Raw genomic sequence first — 17,182 nt, 5'->3', positions numbered from 1 at the left:
TCTTTTGCCTGTTAATATCTAGTTGTTCCAGCACCATCTGTTGAAAAGACTATTCTTTCTTATTGAATGATTTTGGCACCCTTGTTGAAAATAAAGGTCCGAGTTTATTTCTGGACTCTCAATTCTATTCCACTGATCTCTATGTTAATCCTCCGCCAGTACCAGTCTTAATTACTATAGCTTTGGGATAATTTTTGAAAGCATGAATTCTGAGTCCTATTACTTACTTCTTCCTTTTTTTTTTCAAGATTGTTTTGGCTGTTTGGACCCTTTGAATTTTCATGTGATTTTAGGATCATCTCATCCATTTCTGCAAGACAGCAAGGAGTTTGATAGGGATTGCATTGAATCTGTAGAACAATTTATGGAGTATTGCCATATTAACAATATTAAGTCTTCTGATCCATGGGCACGGGATTGTTTGTATTTATTTAAACATTGTTTTGTAGTTTTCAGTATACAAGTCTTGCACTTCTTTTGTTAAATTAGTTCCTAAGTAATTTTTATGCTATTATAAACGGAATTGTTTTATTAATTTCCTGTTTGGAGTGTCCATCGCTACTGTATTTAAATGTATTTTGATTTTTGTATTGGATTTTTGTGAATTCTTTTGATTTTATATGTAAAAGATCATGCCACCTACAAATACTTCTTCCTTTCCAACACGGATGCTTTTTATATCTTTTTCTCCCTCATTGCCCTGGCTAGAACCTCCAGCACAATGTGGAATAGAAGTGGCAAGAATGGAGATCCTTGTCTTGTTTCTGGTCTTATGATGTGTCTAGGTGTGAATTCCTTTGAGTTTATCTTGGAATTTGTTGAGCTTCACGGATGTATAGATTAATGTTTTTCATCAAATTTGGAGAATTTCAAGCATATTTTCTTCAAATATACTTTCTGTCCCTTTCTCTTTCTCCTCTCCTTCTGGGACTCATTATGTGTATGTTGGTATGCTCATAGGTCTCTGAAGCTCTGTGCATTTTTCTTCATTCTTTTTTCTTTCCGTTCTGCAGTCTGGCCAATCTCAATTGACTTGTCCTCAATTTTGATGATTCTTTTTTCCGCCAGCTCAAGTCTGCTGTTGAGCCCCTTCAGTGAATATTTTATTTATTGGACTTTTCAACTCCAAAATTTCTGTTTGGCTCTTTTTAATAATTTCTGTCTCTTTATTGATATTCTCTGTATGGTGAAACATCCTTATCATACTTTTAAGTCTCTGTACATGGTTTGATTTAATTAGTTCTTTCAACACACTTATAATAGGTTATATGAAGCCTTTGTCTAGTAAGTCTAATGTCTCAGCTTCCTCAGGGAGTTTCTATTGACTGATATTTTTCCTGCATTTGGGCCTTCCTTCCTCCCTCCCTCCCTTTCTCTCTCCCTTTCTTTCTTTCTTTCTTTTTCTTTCTTTTCTTTCTTTCTTTCTTTCGTGTGTCTCATGTTTTTCTGTTTAAAAGTGGACATTTTGGGGGCTTCCCTGGTGGCACAGTGGTTGAGAGTCCGCCTGCCGATGCAGGGGACACGGTTTCATGCCCCGGTCCGGGAAGATCCCACATGCTGCGGAGCGGCTAGGCCCGTGAGCCATGGCCGCTGAGCCTGCACATCCAGAGCCTGTGCTCCGCAACAGGAGAGGCCACAACAGTGAGAGGCCCGCATACCACATACCACAAAAAAAAAGGCGGGGGGGACATTTTGAATACTGTGGCAACTCTGGAAATCACATTCACACTGCAAGGGTTTGTTGTTGTTGCTCTTTGTTTAGTGTCTTTCTTGGACTAATTCTGTAAAATCTGTATTTCCTGTTGTGTGTAGCCACTGAAGTCTTGCCCAGTTATATCACTGTGGCTTAGTTGTCAGCTAATAATTGGTCAGAGGTTTTCTAAAGTGTCTTGAACCAATAACCCTCCCACTTTTTGCAGAAAGGCTCTGCGTGTATTGTGGTACACTGTCAGTGCTCTGGTAAGCGGTTCACAATTATGCCTTAGCCTTCACTTCCTGTTTTCACAGACTCTCAAGGTTAGCCAGAGGTGAGACATGGGAGCCTTCTAATGTCTTTCCTGGGCATGTGCACAGCCCTTAATGTGTGTGTACTTTTAGATCCTCAGAAATGTATTGTAGCTTTTCAAAGACCTTTTTGGACATCTCATTCTCCAGATCTTCCTTTTAAGTCTTTTGGTCAGTCTTTTGTTTTTCCCAACAGGTATCATGGCCTGAGCAGCTGTGGTGTTAAACAATTGCCACTGATAATGTCTGGCAAATGCCCTGTAAATAGGGCTTTTCCCACTGTCTCACACCCTGCTGAGTCATGTCAAATAACTACAAGCCATGGGAAAGAGGCTTTTTCAGGGAGCTGACCGATCAAATAGTCATAGTGCTCTGAGGATGGGAGTTTTTGAGGAGCTCCAGGCTGTTCTGCCCCCACCAGTGACTGTCAGGCAGCTGGCTTTCATGGCCTTTTACCATGGGTGTGAGGCTGCTGGTTTTCAAGGCTACCGCTGAACAGGAGAGAGGGGGTTGAAATAGGGCAAGTTAAAAGGCCCCAAAGCTCAGTGTTCTTAGCAGGACTCAGTAGTTTTCTTGAATAAATGCTCCTCAGATTGTCTGCAAACTTTTGAATCATTTCCATAGTTCTGAAAAATTTGATTTTAACACTTTTTGCCAGTGTTCTCATTGCTGTTTTGCAAGAGTGGATCTTCACAGGTTCCTACTATGCCATTCTGAAAGCTCCTACTCACAGATTTTTATTCTGTTTAGGGTACAATCAGATCTCCATCTAAAATAACAATCTTGTGTGGATATTTGGGTCAGAACTTCTTAGCAGTGGGCAGGATTTGGACTAACAATGAAAATGCTGAAGATGGCCTCTTCCTGTGTCTTCAGGACTCTAAAAGACTGTCCTGGACTGAGGCTGGGCTACGATCATGAGTAGGACAGTGGATGAAAACTATGGGCAGCCAGTGAGATAATGTTGTTTTTTCCCCAACTAGGTTGTTTCTTTCTGTGCTCATAGGCATCTGAAAACCTGGAGATATGTTTGAGCCAAACTTCTGCAGAGATGGGCCACCAGTTCCCCTTTACTGTTCACCATATTCCCCAGAAAGTTTATTTGACTTGGACCTTTCCTTGAGAAGGAATTTGGGAGAGAATGATATTAAAAAGGGGGAAACAAACACTTACTGAATGAACCAATGAGTAGTGGGCTGGAGAGATCAGGGAAGGCTTCCTGCAGGAGGCACGGGCTTGATCTGATCCTGCAAGAATGGGTGCATGTTGGTTAGTTGAAGAAAATGTGTGGTGAGTAGGAAAGCAGTTAAATTTAATGCAACCAATTGAGATATCTGTAATTAATTCCCCTCACTGAGCCACTGTAAGAATATATCCCAGGCTTATCCCTGGGAGAAAGCCAGAGACTAGGCAATGATAAAAAAAAATGGGGGAGGCAGTATATCATAATGGTCAAGAATTCAGGTTCTGATGTCAGACTGCTTAAGTTCAAATCCCAGACTTTCTGCTTATATGCTTATTAGCTGTATGATCCTGGGCAATTTAACCTCTCTGACCCTATTTATCTGTGAAATAGGGGTACCTTCCTGCCTCACAGGTTTGGTGAGAAGATTAAATGGGATAATGCATCAATAGTGCAAAATACAATGCTTTGCACAGAGTAAGTGCTCACCAATATTTTTTTTCTTCCAGTTTTGAGGTATAAGTGACATACACCGCTGTATAAGTTTAAGGTATACAGTATAATGATTTGATTTACGTATATCATGAAGTGATTATCACAATAAGTTTAGTGAACATCCGTCATCTCATATAGGTACAGAATTAAAGAAATAGAAAAAACAGTGTTCTTTGTGATGAGAAGGCTTAGGATTTACTCTCTTAACAACTTTCATATATAACATACAGCAGTGTTAATTGTATTTATCATGTTGTACCTTATATCCCTAAGGCAGCCAGATTTTTAATCTGAGTCCAGCCATGAATCCAGATACCAAATGCACAAAGCTGGAAACCATGTCGGTATGGTCAGAATTGAAATTGTTTTTGAATGCTTCCTGCAATTGCTTTGTTTATTTCTGTTCAGTTCACCTTTAGAATTTGGTAGCATATTATTGAAAATGCCAGCATGTTTCCATATGTTAGGAAGAATTGTATGGAGTGTTTTTTGTTTATGTTTGAGAGACAGAACATTAAACAGGTCACTGCAATAGAGGCAGGGATCCCACAGAGAGAACCCCCAGGGCCTAGGTGAGATTCAGAGGGATGGAATCAAGTCCTTGATCAGCTTAACCTCCTGGGAGTAGATTCTACTACCTGAGCTTTTCTCTCCTTGGGTTTCAGAGGTCCAAGGTTTTTATTTATTCACTCATCAAACAGGCACTGGGGAGGGTGGAGGCACAGTGGTATTTTTTTTAAACTAGAGCAGGGGCTCTGGACCCAGGTCAGGCTTGAATCTGAGCCCTAACATTTCCTAGCTCTGTGACCTTGGGCAATTTGCCTAACCTTTCTGTGCCTCTGCAGGATAGTATCTGTCTCATAGAATTACTGTAAGAGTTAAATGAGTTAATACATGTGTACATAAAGGACTTAGACAAGTTCCTGGCATATAGTAAATGTTCAACAAATGTTAAATGTAACTAATTTTATACTGGGTGGGAAGGTGATTATTTTAATTTTCTGTTTACATGTTTAACTCTGTTTATATGCTCAATTAAACAGAATTCAACTGTTCACTCTTGTGTCTCCCATGCCTAGTAATTTTGTTAAGTGAATGAATGTTCACTGGTAAACAATCCTAATGTAGTGAGAGGTGCTATAACAGAGCTTGAGTACAAGGCACTTTGCAGGACATGAGGGATATGATATGTTATCCTCAACTTTGAGCAATTCAGGGAACATTTGGTTGAGAGGGGCTGTTCCCTTCTAGAATTTTCAGTGCAGTCAGATCTATGAGAGCCAACTGCATCCAGGAACTAGGTAAAGCGATGCTAGAGAGCCACCAGGTGGCAGTACTGTACAGGGATTCAAGTAGCAGAGGAAAAGAGGAGCCCTTTCCAGCCAAGAGTTCATGTTTATGTCTGACGCAGTTTTTCTCTCCTCTCCACAGAAATTCAAGCCATGATTTCTTCCCCTTTGTTCTGCTGGTTTTGGAGCACTGCTATTCCTACCCAAGGCTGCTTTGGAGTCATCTAGCGCTCAAGCCACTCTATCTTTACCAGGCAGAGGAGAGAAACGATGCTGAGTATATTTCCAGTTCTTTGCATGTTGGGCTTCTAACTCCACACCACCGACTTGTTTCTCCTGCTGTGCCCTGGATGGAATTAAAAGAGTGAGGTGAGAAGCAAAACTAACATTTTTTGAGACAGCAGGCACTGTATCAGAAACTTTATATAATCATGTTGTTGAATTGCCACAGAACCCTGAGAGATTAATTTTGTCATTTATTTTGTCCATCATCTTGCTTCAGCAATTATTAACATAGGCGTGGCCAGGCTTGTTTCAGCTATACCCCCCATCCAACACCACTGGATTATTTTCAGGCAAATCCCAGATAATTTTTCACTGCATAATTTTGTTTTTAAATACTTTCTTACATTCTTCTAAAAGGTAAGGACTTTTAAACACACCACAGTATCATTATAACACTTAAAAAAACCCAAGCCATAATATCCTAACATTATCAAATATATACCAAGTATTCAAATTTACCTAGTTGTCTCATTTTTAAAATTGCATTTGGTTCATTCAAATCTGGATTCAAACAAAGTTCAAAGATTTAATTCATTTGATATATGAGCTGTGAGCCATTTTACATAGAGGGAAACTGAGGATCAGAGAGGATCATCAGTTCAGTATTCAAAAACAATTCTCTACTGAATCAGACCTGGTACCAGATGTTGGGGATACAAAGATTAGGAAGACCCAAGTCTCTGCTTCAAGGAACTCAGTCTTATGCTCCTGTAATGCTCTGTGAATATATCTATCACAAGACTTAATACACTATGTTATTAGTATGTGGTTGTGTATCTGTCTTCCCAGATAGGTGACAAATTCCTTAGAAGGCAGGGGCCAGTTCATAGTCAACGTTGTAATCTGTAACACCTTACGGAAAAACCCGAACAAACTTTTTGGCCAACCCAATACTTAACGTAGTCCCTGGTACATAGTAGGTATTTAACAACTATGGGGAAAGGAATAATTTTGTCTGACTGGGCACTGGGAACCAGTGAAGAGTTTCAGGCAGGGCAGTGGCATGATAAGGTTATCACTGTAGGTAGGTGACACATGTCATCATTTGGATTGGAGGCAGAGAAGGGGCTATTGCTGAGTTGATACTACAGAGGAGGAGTGCCAGACTAAAGCAATGGTGGTGAGTATGGAGAGGAGAAGACAGACTGGAGAGTTACTGAGGATGTGAATTTGGCAGTATTTGGTAATTTCTTAGATGTAGAGAATGAACGTTTCTGGCTTGGGTAATGGTAGTGCCACCAGTAGATTCAGTGCAAAGAGGAGAAGCGAGTTTGGGGTGGAAGATGAGTTCCACTTTGGACATGCGAAGGTTGTGTCCATGTGGTCTTCAGGAGGATGTGTGAGACCAGAGCCCAGGTCGGCGGTCAGGAGTGAAGATCAAGGGATCACAGCGTGTAGGTGGAGCTTGAAAGCCTGAGGGTAGATGCCATCACTCGGGAGAGGACATGCAGTGAAACAGGGAGCGGACTAAGGAGGGAACCCTGACACTTACCAAGGGAGTGGAAAATGAGAAGCCCATGAGAAAGATGAAAAAGGAACAGCCGGGGAGACTGGAAAAAAATCAGGACAGTGTGGTGCCACAGAAGCCAAGAGAGGAAAGAGTTCAGGAGAGAGGGAGTGGGAGTGGTTGACACTCTTGAGGCAGGTAAGGAAGTGGTGGTAGAGGATAGCTCAGTGCTACAGCCAGGGTGTGCTCAGTGGTGGAGGAGTGGCAGGTGGTGAGCCTAGAAAGGCCAGTTGGCCCCTCATCCAAAAAGGTCTTGGTCACCCAGCTGTGGAGTTAAGACTTCATTCTGTAGATAATGGGGAGTCATCAAGAGGTTTCAAAAAGGAGTGACCTGGGGCTTCCCTGGTGGCGCAGTGGTTGAGAGTCCGACTGCCGATGCAGGGGACACGGGTTCGTGCCCCGGTCTGGGAAGATCCCACATGCCGCAGAGCGGCTAGGCCCGTGAGCCATGGCCACTGAGCCTGCGCGTCCAGAGCCTGTGCTCCGCAACGGGAGAGGCCACAGCAGTGAGAGGCCCGCGTACAGAAAAAAAAAAAAAAAAAAAACACACAAAAAACACACACACACACAAAAAAGGAGTGACCTGGTCAGATCGGGGTGCTCTAGAAAAGTCAGGGTGAGGCAGTGTGGAGAATGCTGTGGAGGAATAGGACTGGAGGCAGGGCTCCTTGGAGTGGAATAAAGTGGCACTTGGGCAGTGGAGGTATGGACTGTCTTCCAGGACTTTTAGTAGGTAAAATTGGCAGGCATTGAAAATGGTAGCTAACACTCAGTGAGCTTTTATTATGTGCCAGGCGCTACTCTCAGTGCTTATGTGAATTATCTCACGTAATTCTCACAACCGATCTATGGGGTAGATAACATTATTGACCTCATTTTATGCCTGAGGAAACTGAGGTACAGAGACATAAAGCAATTTGCAGAGGATCACAGAGCGGGTAAACGACAGAGCCTAGATTTAAGTCCAGGTGGTTGGTTCTAACCCACTCTAACCTGTTTCACTGCATGCCACTCTTAACTTCTAGATTGTTTTGCCTTGATTAGATGTGGGGAGTGAGGGTGTTAGGATTAGGTTCAGCTGTGAGCTATCAGACATCCAAAATAACAGTGGATTAAACAGGATAGAAATTCATTTCTCTTTCATTAAAGAAAGAAATTCATTAAACCCTAGAAGGCTTAATGGCCTGTCATCTCCACAGTGTGACACTTGTCCCCATGGTACAAGATAGAGCTTTAGTCATCACGTTCATGTTCTAAGCAGCAAAATGCCGTGTGGAGAGAAGGAAAGAACAGATACTGGGGACAACTGGCAGTCTCTGCTATAAGAGAAGTTCCAGAACTCTGCCATGGGTGATTGCAAGGAGGATGGGGTTACCAGGAGTTGAGGTAGAGAACACAAGAAACCTGTTGGACCTTTATTATTTTTGTTTGTTTACCCAGGGTCTTTCCCTTCCCTTGGAAACAAAACCCTATTTTTTCAGGGGGAGCGCTGCTCCTCTCCTGTCCAGCCATGGAGTACTAGTTGGTGTTTCCAGTCCAAGTACCCTGTCATCTCCCCAGTCTCAGTTGATTTGATTGGTTGGCATATGGGTGTGTGATCTAGATCAGAACAATCAGAATCCTTCTCTTCAATTTTTTTAAACCAACTTAAATGGGGGAAAGTATTGTGTCCCACTTTCGTGGCACAGCTTGGAGATGTGTGGCCAGGACCTATTGGTGGCCCTTTTACAACTCCAAGGGGGAAGCTTGTCTGAGAAAATGCAGTCAGCATGCAGGATGAGCTGTAAATTCCTATTAGTGTTCAAGTCTCTGGTCTTGTCCTTGAGGCCCATCCACATCCTTGCCCTTTGTATGATTATGTGAGACTTCCAATAAATTCCCTCTTGTGTTCAAGTCAAAGTTGTGTTTCTGTCACTTGCAACCAATAAAGTCCTGATTAAAGCTGTATTCTAAAAGTTAATTCTGGAATCAATGTAGGTGTGCTTAGGGTTTGTGTGTGTGTGTGGGGGGGGTCATAGTAAATAGTAACCAGAAGCAGAAAGATAACTTATGAGACTGTTTTAATAGTCTACATGAGAAACAATGAGAATCTGAACTAAGGGGATGTCAGTGGGTACTGTAGCTCCTGGCCAGTCTTGCCATGTCTCTTCTACACCTTGAATCAGTTGCCCATATCTACATATTGATCATCTCTACCTGGATGGAATGCAACAGGTTGCTGTTCATTTTGAGCATGTTTTCCTCTGTATCCTTGGACATAGGTATAATAGCTGCTTAAAAACTCCTCTCTGTTAATTCCAACATCTACATCATCTTGGGGGCTAGTCTTCATTGATTACCTTTTTTCTTCAGTATGGGTCACATTTTTCTGTTTCCGATATGCCCAGTCATTTGGATTTGTCAGAGGACATGTTGTCGAGAATCTGGATTCCATTGTGTCCCTCTGAAGAGTATTGATTTTTTTTTGTTTTAGCAGGTAGTCAACTTGACAGAACTCAAACTCCATACTCAATTTCCCCCGCAGTAAGTACCACCTGAAATTTCTATTCAGTTCTTTCAGTTTTATCTGAGCTATTTGGAGACTGCCCTGTGCGTGCATGGTTCAGAGGTTGGCCAGAGAGTTGGACAGAGTTTATACACAGAATTTAGGGCTCCACCTGTCAAGATCTCTCCATTCCAGTATTTTACCTCCATAGGCTCCAGCTGCTGAAATCCTGAATTCTGTCTTCCGGGAAAGACTCAGTTTTGCAACCTATCCGGTGACTGATTGGGGCCTGCTCTGTGGCTAAAAGCCTTAAAAATTGTGAATCTCACCTAGTTCTAATCCTGTCCTTTAACTGTAGTTTCTTTTCCAGTTTCTGCATGCTTCAGGTTGTTTGTCAGTACTTTCAGGTAGTTGTTTTTTAATATTTTGTCCAGAGTATATTGTTATATCTGAAGGAAAGGTGGCTTGATAGAAGCTACTCGGTCATTTATTGGAAGCCAGAACCTGCCTGGTCACTATTGTATAACCTGTGGCCAATATAGCAAGACTCTTCTAGTCAGGTAATAAGAAATTATACCCAGATTATATCCAGATGTTAGCTCTCAATGATGTGACTTGAAAAAGGCAGTTTTATAACCAGATAAGCTAAATGTGATGAAGTTTCAGGATGACAGGTTTGGAGGTATGAGAAGCTTGATAAGCCCCCACCTGGGCTTTCCCATGAGCTAAAATGAGTTCACTCTGGACAGGCAGGGTCCTGCTTCCACAAACCTGAGTGCCTTTTTCCATAAGGAGATTCACTTTTTAAATATCCCCTGTCCTGCTATCTCTTAGTCACCTCCACTTTAAAAAAATTATCTGAGTTTATTGTAGTAAATGTAACTTCTGTATAATTCACAGATCAGAATGAGAGGCCAAGGCCCCTACCCAGTCCTCTGCCAGATCTAGTATCTGGGATGGAGAAGAGTGGATAAATTGCAAAACTTTTTAGCAGGTTGAATGGTTGGGGATTGGTGACAAAGTATATGAGGTGGAATTAGAGGGTAGAGTTAAGGATGACTTCCAAATTTCTGCCTTGGACATCTGGAAGGATGGTCAATACAAAATAGAGGATGTAAGAGAGAGAGCAAGTTTAGGGGGAAGATGAATTCAGCTTTGGCCATGTTTGAGGTACCTGTGGGACATCCAGTCAGAGTACATCTGAGTCTGAGGACTGGAGAGAGATCTGGGATGGAGATGTATAATGGAGAATCTCCAGTGGATAAGTGATAGATGAGGCCATAGTTCTAGATGATGTAACCAAAGAGCATGTACAGGGTGAGAAGAGAACTGATAATGAAGCCCAGTAGTTAAGGGCATAAGAAATGAGTCACTTTAGGAAACTGAGAAACAGAAAAATTAAAGACAAACAAGGAAAGGTGGTATACAAAAGTCAGGGGAGGAGAATTTCATGAAGGAGTTAGTGGTCAGTAGGGTCCAGTTCAGCAGAAAAAGCAAGCAAGCAAAGCAAGTACTGAAAAACAGGCATTGGATTTAACAACTGAGTCTTTACCTCAGAAATTGCAATTTCGGTGGAGTGGCAAGGAGTGTTGCCAGATTGCAGTTTGAGGAGTGCACGGGTGTGGTAGACTTTAACATGTGTTTTCTGTTAACCATTCCTTCCAGTAATCATACTCCTGTATAGTCCCCTAGTCTTGAATCTGGTAAAGACTCTAAATACGTTTAACTGATAGAATGCAGGGAGGTGATGGTGCTTGACTTATGAGAGTAGGTCATAAGAAGCCTTATAACTTTTGCCTTGGTCTTTTGGAGCTCCGAGCAATCATTTAAGAAGTCTGATCACCCTACTAGAGAGACCACATGGAGAAATTGTGAGACGACATGGAGAGAGAGAGAGAAGCCCGGCTGCACCCATGGTTCCAGAAATCCCCACCAAGACGCCAAGCATAAAGGAAACCAGAAGCATCCTGGCTCCACCAGATCAACCTAGCCGCCAGCTGGATGCCACCGAGTGGCTCCAGTAGATGCCACGTGGGGCAGAAAAACTGTCCAGTAAGCCTTGCCCAAATTTCTCACCCACCCATTCATTGCAATAATAAAATGATTAGTTTTCAGTCCCAAGTTTACGGGTGGTTTATTACACAGCAATGTATAACTGGAACGTTGGGCGTTGAAGTAATAGAGATTGTAAATGCATGTTATACTTCCAATAAGCTTGGAAAGGGAAAGATCAGATGGCAGCTGGAAGGTCTCATAAGATTGTGGTAGGATTTTTTTTAAGATAGTAGGGACTTGAGAATGTTCACAGCTAATGGGGCAGGAGCTAGGAGACAGAGAAGGTTGAAGATACAGAAGAGAGAGGTGATGAGTGAGGCATGAGATTTCTGAGAAGGGAAGGGATGAGATCCAAAACTCCAACAGAGGAGCTGATGTTAGACATAAGGGTAGTGGGGCACTATAATCTCTAAAATAGGAGACGTCTTCCCTCCTCTGGATCTTTAAAAATCTCAGGCTTTCCCATGTACTGGACATAAGAGAGTATATGAAGGTTGGTTGGACAGTAATGGATCTCCCAAGAATTGGTTGACTGTGGTACTTTCTTTCGCTTACTCACTTTACCTAGACCAGGAAGTGACTAGAATTCACATCCTTAGTTCTATTTTTCCTGTTAACAAAGAGTTTATTCTGTGTACTGAGAATTTTGGGAACAGGAATAGGTATTGGGCTTGAGGACAGTGATGAAGATTTGGAAGAGCTATTGTGAGAAGTGAGAGCAGGAACTGACTAAAGTTTTGTGGGAGGATTTCCAGGTGGCATTAGATTGAAAAACCACCAAAATGAGAGTGTACTGATCATTATACCCATGATATTTTCATTATCAGTTCTTAGAACACATAGCATAAGATAGAAAAGACAATCCTTGTGTGGATTCAGAGCTGATATCTTGGGGACAAGGTTTGATGAGAATATTGGTCAGAGAGGTAGAAGCAATTGATTATAAGATATAGAGTAAAAAACAAGTAAAATGGGAAGCCATGCTGGGAGGAAAATGGATGGATCAAGGAGGTCTTGATAAGGTTGAAGAGTTAGTGCAGTGGGGATAAGAGAGAGAATGAGCTGGAGAGACAGGAGTAAACTAAAGTTCACTGTTTAAAGAATTCTAGGTGATCACAGAGTTCAGGATATGACCATGAAAGAAGGTCATTGGAGACAAGATGATCAAGGGAGTGACAGGCCAGGGTGTTGGATGAGTAAAAACATGGAACTTGAAATTACTTTAGGTAATGGAAGAACTTAGGGATGGAAAAGAAGAAATTAATTGGGATGCCATAACCCTCAATGAATATAAGGGAGTGAACAGAGTTCAGAAGCTGACACAGCAAGAAGGCTGTGATGTACCTTACAGAGAAAATGCATGCATTGGATAAGCTTCATTCAGGCATGAGTTAGTGATGTTGACTGTGAGTTCAATTTATTGATTTAACAATATGGTACATCCAGAAAAGGGAAGAGGAAATTTGATAACCTATATGTGACGCCACTCCAGAAATCACTAAAATACCATTTGTGTGCGATGAAGCTATGGCAAAGATGGAAAAGCAGCTAAATCTGTAGGTTCATAAGATGGCAACCAAACTTTACAAAGCATAGTAAACAACATTTTTGTGAGGCTGAGAGCCAAAGAAATTTAAGGTCATGATACCCGGGTCAGGAAAATGTTAGACCCTTCTTGGTATTATAAAGAAACAGTGCAGGGACTTCCCTGGTGACACAGTGGTTAGGAACCCACCTGCCAATGCAGGGTACACGGGCTCGAGACCTGGTCTGGGAAGATCCCACAAGCTGCGGAGCAGCTAAGCCCCTGTGTCCCAACTACTGAGCCTGTGCTCTAGAGCCCGTGAGCCACAAATACTGAGCCCATGTGCCACAACTACCGAAGCCCACGTGCCTAGAGCCCGTACTCCACCACAAGAGAAGCCACTGCAATGAGAAGCCCGTGCACTGCAATGAAGAGTAGACCCTGCTCATTGCAACTAGAGAAAGCCCACGTGCAGCAACGAAGACCCAATGCAGCAAAAAATAAATAAATAAATAAATTTATTTTGAAAAAACAGTGCATATAATTCATTATTTTAAGAAATATAAAATAAGGTGCCTTTAAACAGAAACACAAGTGAAACAAGGTTATATGTTGATTGGTTGATGAGAATGTGACCAGGGGCTTGCAGGAACCTTACCCTGTCTGTCTGCTAGGAGCAGTGACTCAGCATTTGCTAGTTCACTGCTCAAGGTAATTTTATTGAACATGACTACCATGTACAATGAGAATTGACGTGTATATGTGTATGTGTGTGTGTTGGAGTATTTTAAGGCAAATTTCAGACATCCTAACATTTCCTTTGTAAATATTTCAGTATGTATCTCCAGCACAGTGGTTCTTCAAGTGTGGCCTAGGGACCCTGGAGACACCTGACACCTGAGACACATTCAAAGTTCTGGGAAGTCCTCCTTTTTCCCACTACATATCTCCATAAGGTTGGATTTTCTTCATACACATCAACCAAAATAACCACAATCGTATCACAATGATGAAGCAAATACGAGAGTCTAGCTGTCTTGTATTACAGGGATTTTCAAAAATATAAAATATTTCTAAATTAGTTTTTGTTTTGGAAAATAGTTATTTTAATAAGATATGTTGTTTATGTTAACATGTGGGTTTATTGTTATTTAATGAATTAATAAATGTTTTTAGATATTTTCAGTTTTGAATTTGAATATAGTAAATATTGGTAGATCTATAACCTATATAAGCGAAAGTCTTTAGGGTCTAAAAACATAGTACTGATCTTTTTTTTTTTTTTAGTAGGATCTTTTTTTACCATGTGCATGTAATTTTATTTTAAACTGTATTATAAAACACCTGTCAGAATTTTAAAAAGAAGCACTAGTGCACTTCCTTTGAGCACATGTTTGCAAAACTTGCCAAAAGGAAAAGGAATTTTTAAACTACTCCAGCAATGCATGAAAAGGAACTAGCACAGAATGATTCTAATAATTAAAGTCACCAAGGCTACTTTTTGAAACTCTGGAAATCCCACAGTAGCTTTTTTAAAAAAAACTTTTTGTTTTTATTTATTTATTTATTTATTTTTTAAATTTTTTTTGCGGTACATGGGCCTCTCAGTGTTGTGGCCTCTCCCATCGCGGAGCACAGGCTCCGGGCACGCAGGCTCAGCAGCCATGGCCCACGGGCGCAGCCGCTCCGCGGCATGTGGGATTCTCCCAGACCGGGGCACGAACCCGTGTCCCCTATATCGGCAGGCGGACTCTCAACCACTGCGCCACCAGGGAAGCCCTGTTATTATTTATTTTTAAAAAACATTTTAATGCTACATTTTATATACTTTTATTTATTATTATTATTTCTTGGCTGCGAGGCATGTGGGATCTTAGTTCCCTGACCAGGGATTGAATCCACGCCCTCTGCATTGGAAGCCTGGAGTCTTAACCACTGGACCACCAGCGAAGTCCCCCTTTTGTTTTCAAATAATTATGGCCTCACAGGAAGTTGCAGAAGCAGTGCTGAGAGGCTCAGGTGCCTGTCACCAAGCTTCCCCCAATGACAGTATCTTATGTAATTACCATAAAATATCAAGTCCAGGAAATTGATATTGGTACAGTATTGTTAACTGGACTACAGACCATATTCAGTTGTCATCACTTTTTACACACATTCATTTTCATGAGTGCATGTAGCTATATACAGTTTTACCCCATGTATAGATTTGTGTAACAACCACCACAGTCAAGATATAAAACCGTTCAGGGCTTCCCTGGTGGCACAGTGGTTGAGAGTTCGCCTGCCGATGCAGGGGACACGGGTTCGTGCCCCGGTCCGGGAAGATCCCACATGCCACGGAGCAGCTGGGCCTGTGAGCCATGGCCTCTGAGGCTGTGCTCCACAACGGGAGAGGCCACAAGAGTGAAAGGCCCGCATACTACACACACACACAAAAAGATCTTAGGGTGGGAACTGTGAGACAGGTGTCATGGAAACCAAGGGAAAATAGTATCTGGAAGGAGGGAGATAACGCAAAAGAAGGTCATTCAAAGGCTAGTTTCTCCTGACAAAAGACTCATTTCATCTCTTAGCGTCTAATGAGACTGAAGGGAAAAAGGAAGGGAGAAAACCCATAATCTTAAATGAAGGCTATCAGAAACAAAATTATTTAAAAGCTTTCTTTTGGCTATAACCCTCAGACTGATCTGAATGCCCAGGTCTCCCATCTCTTCCAAATAGGGAGAATACATACTTCCCAAATAAGGAAAAGCCAGTGTCACACAAAGTGAAATAAAATATCGGGTATGCATCATTTTGGTGAAATAAAAATTTAGACAACTTCAAGTTTATATGACATAGAGAAGGACTGGGGGCGGGAAGAAAAAGGAATGAATTAGAGGATTTCAAAGCAGTGGTCTATACCGAACCCCTGAGCTAACTCCAGTGAAAAGGAAGGCCCTGGTAGGTGTAGCATTTATTTATTTTTCTTTTTACTCTACCTGGTCCCAGAAAGAAATTATGACAGTATAAACTTTATTTGGGTAAATCATTCAAGAAGTGTTTATAGGGTAAAATTGAGCAAAGGTGAGCAGAAAGAGTAATATTTTAATCTAGGATAAATGAGTGGGCAGATTCCCTCCAAGGGTAGATTTAGAGGATACAAAAGAGGCTACAAACCTACAAGAGTCAGAGGATGTTGGGTGCCCCTGTGGCTTTGGGGGCCTGACTGGAGCTACCTCCTGCCCAGGGGTGCGGGAGGGGTCCCCTTTGGCTCCAGAGAGATGGAGGTGGCTGCCAGGGGCCCAGAAGTGCCCCAGAGGGATGCAGGGAGTGGGCCTCTTGAGCCTTTGCTCCTGGCCAGTTCTCAGCTAAAGGGTCCAAGGCAGAGGAGCTCTCCCAGCGTCCTTCTGGCCATGAGGGTAAAGGAGCTGAGGTTTAAGGCACACCTGGACTGCTGGGGGTGGGGGAGGGGTGGAGGCAGAGCACAGGAGACTGTGCTCCACCCGCTCCACCTAGAGAGACTGTGGCTGAGGTGGATTGTAAGGTCAGTTGTGGAGTCATGGACAGAGCAGGAGCAAGAACCAGGGAGGAGCTTAAGGGGGGCGGTTCTGGAAGGAGAAGCACTTCAAGGCAGGTTCTGAGTGCGGCAGCCCAGGGAAGGCTGCAGCGGGCTTCTTGCAGTGCCTGGCTCCTAGCCCTCCCTCAGTGCCTCAGCCTGGGGGACCCCCCTTTGTTTCTATTGAACAGGCCAGCGTAAGTAGAGCCTCAACAGCCCTCTCCTCTTGGGACCACACAGCCCAGGGTTCTGTGTGAAACCCCTGGGTCTGCAGTTCCTACCAGGCTTCCTGTCAATCTAGATGTGAGTCCCCTGCCCGACCATCATGCCCTGTCCCCTTCTCCCCGCCTCCCCTACCCACACAGCTTCCTGTTCCTCTCCTCCACACACCATCCCCCCGCACAGCACACCCTGTCCTCTCACCCCTAGTTCCTTCCTGACAGACTCCCTCAGGTCTGCATTCATTTCACTCCACACCTTGACTTAAATGAAATCATCCCCCTGCCAACCTTGTCCTGTTCACAAGGATAGGAACTAATGATATATCTGCAAAGAACATGGGACCCTCAAGGACTGAGGTCATTTCAGTCATTTTTAAAAATCATCTCCAATCTGAAGCCATGAGATGGGGCAGGATCAGGTGTCCAGGAAGGTGTCTCCCATATTAATGCCCTCAGTTCTGAAAGGCTATGTGGGCTTTCTGGCTTTCTAATTCCCGTGTTTTCACATGCCCTGGCATCCAGATTGCTTTTCATCTTTCCCTGGTGATTCCCATTTCTTAGGTCAGGGGGAGGTTAGCTGGGAGTCCTTGGG

At 42.7% G+C, this 17,182-nt stretch overlaps 1 long non-coding RNA gene across 1 annotated transcript; it reads left to right on the top strand.

The window, feature by feature from the left end:
• Positions 1-5,291: 5,291 nt before the first annotated feature.
• Positions 5,292-11,365, top strand: LOC307069166. The gene is made up of 3 exons (XR_013811483.1): positions 5,292-5,340; positions 9,237-9,286; positions 11,061-11,365. It is a non-coding gene; the product is annotated as an uncharacterized lncRNA (long non-coding RNA).
• Positions 11,366-17,182: the final 5,817 nt, after the last annotated feature.

The sequence above is a fragment of the Hyperoodon ampullatus genome (assembly GCF_949752795.1).
Source record: "Hyperoodon ampullatus genome assembly, chromosome: X".
NCBI classification, from domain to species: domain Eukaryota; kingdom Metazoa; phylum Chordata; class Mammalia; order Artiodactyla; family Ziphiidae; genus Hyperoodon; species Hyperoodon ampullatus.
Note: the sequence above shows the minus strand (reverse complement) of the source record. Positions and strands in the feature narration are given on the sequence as shown.